The following is a 2500-nucleotide window of genomic DNA, read 5'->3' as shown; positions in this document are numbered from 1 at the left end:
AGCGATAACCAAATTTCACCCCTTTTTGCACTTTTTCTACTTATAAAACTAAAAGGTTATTTACCTAATAGATTGAAATGACGGTTTTATTCTATTTAGAGAGCATTAATAGTGTTTTCAAGGTATCTACACCGGGTTTCCCCTTCGTATTTACGCCTAACACCTAATTATCTACCAACTAGTGTCACTACTTGCCCATATGTATAACTATTGTTTGAACTTGTAACTGACTTGACAAATGGCCGTGTTACAGACGAATGATCACCCCTCATAACTAATAACAAATAATCGCGCAAGGGAAAGAACCCAACGCAGCACGGATAGAAGTCAGACCAGGTAATGACCAAATTCAAGGTGTTGACCCGAAAATAGGTGATCCTTCCTTCCCTTCCTACCGCCCCTGTCCCACATTCCTCCATACCCCATTACAAACCAATAATAGTAAGAAAAAGAAGCAACCAAAAAAATCACCATTTCACAAGTCCTGCTTAAGGAGATAATACAGCTCTGCACTAAAGTGTTTACAGGTGAGTGATCACACCTATAGCTAATGAGCATGACACGATCAATATGATAGCCCGATGTCAGCCGTCGCTGACGACCCCACCTCCATCATCAATCCCCCTCCTCCCCCATATGCCTTTATTATGACTGTCAAGCTTAACACAAAAACAAGTCCCCAAGAGGCGATAACACAAATAACAGCTTAAAGTTTTCTGTGTAAATGTAATGCATAACCAATATTTTATACTTTGCACATTTATACCCTTTTTTTAAAAATAACAGGTTTATTACCAAATAGCTGAAAGACGCTAGTCTGATTCATTTAGAGAGCCTGAATAGTGTTTTCCAAGTATCTACACCAAGTCAAAGAGGGTTTCCCCCTCAATATTTTCGCCTGAACACCTAATTATCTACCAACTAGCGTACCACCTGTCCCCACGGGGTTGACTCAGTTTTGTTTTGCTAATTAACCTCAGGGGACAATGCGGTATATTTCCAAATGTTCCTGCCGCATTTCTCGATTTTTTACAATCTATAATGCAACTTAGGAAATATGTTTAGCTTTCCTTAAGACCCATATGTATAACTATATACAGAAGAGCGTATCCTTCCATAAGAGGGTCGCATAACAATACATCCTCCCTTTTATGATGATATCAGCACAGAAAGTGGACTAGCTCTTCAGCAATTTACTCCCCCTCCTCAAATTTTCTATAGTACATGGCTAACGTATTTTAGGAAGAAAAAGAAAGATGCAACGGTAACAAATATTGTTTGCGCATTCAGGAACCACTTATTAAGTAATACATACATATATTTTCTTAATCTTTTACAAAGAGAGAAAATATCTTTAAGTCGACACTGATAAAACTTGCTACTTGACCTCTTCCACATTTTGAAGAACTTAAATACAAGGGATGCCAAATGAAGAAAACATCCTTCACCTATAATTTTTTCACTATGCCACTAGTTGCTGCAGTGACGAAAACTGTTAAAGACCCATGTAAACTATTTCGATCTTAAAAAAAAAAAAAAAGGCTTTGATTAATTGTTAACACATTTTCCCCTTTTAGCAATTGACTCTATCAAAACCAAGAACTTTTATGAAATATGAAAAAAAATTGAGGTAAAATAATATAACTTGTTTGCCCCTCATGATATATTGCTTTTATATTGTTTCCATATTGGACAAAGACACACAAATTAGCCTAAAGCAGAGATTTTTGACCAGGGTACTTTTACCAGAGGAGTAAATTAAGTGGACACCCGCGATGCGATAGATCTTAGCAGGGCAGCATGTGATTTTCCAACTGATGCGTTTTTTTTTTTTCTTAAACCGGGGTTATAACAACTATAAATTATATTTCTTAATCAAAACGTTCTTTGCAAAATATAAAAAAATAAAGGTGCTTTCTTGTTGTGTCTCTACATTAGATATTCTTGTTTTACATGGCAGTAAAGGGGTATATGACGAGCAACATACAGTCGAGGAGGTAAGTTATAGAGAAAGGGTTGAAAATCACAGTCCTAAAGGGAAAAAGCCGCAACCGAAGCAATATTTTCTAAATGACAAGTAAAAAAGCATTTGTTTTAGGGAAAAAATATTCGCATTAAACCCCATAAAAGGGAGGGAAAAGCTTCTTTTCATAACTTAGAGCAAGCAAAATGCCCTTTTTTTTTCAAATTTTTGAAGTAAATTATATGAAAATGAGCAGTTTTTTCAGACTTGGGAATATATGGTAAGTGTTAAAATGTATAGCATTGCTACTCTTTAACAAGAAATCTTATTTATCTAAAGATGCCTTCCTAACTCTGACAATGCTCCCGTGCAATATCCAGATAACGGACGACCACAGACAGGTATCAGGGGAAAACCCCTGCTTGTCACGAGATAATGACTTCACCGACATAGTAAAAACCATTAATGGACGGCGAAGTGAGGAAGAGGCGAACAATAAGCGACACCATGGAAGTACTTTTCTCGCCTCCTTTCGTG

The sequence above is a fragment of the Penaeus monodon genome, unplaced genomic scaffold (assembly GCF_015228065.2).
Source record: "Penaeus monodon isolate SGIC_2016 unplaced genomic scaffold, NSTDA_Pmon_1 PmonScaffold_121, whole genome shotgun sequence".
In the NCBI taxonomy this organism is placed as follows: Eukaryota; Metazoa; Arthropoda; class Malacostraca; order Decapoda; family Penaeidae; genus Penaeus; species Penaeus monodon.
Note: the sequence above shows the minus strand (reverse complement) of the source record.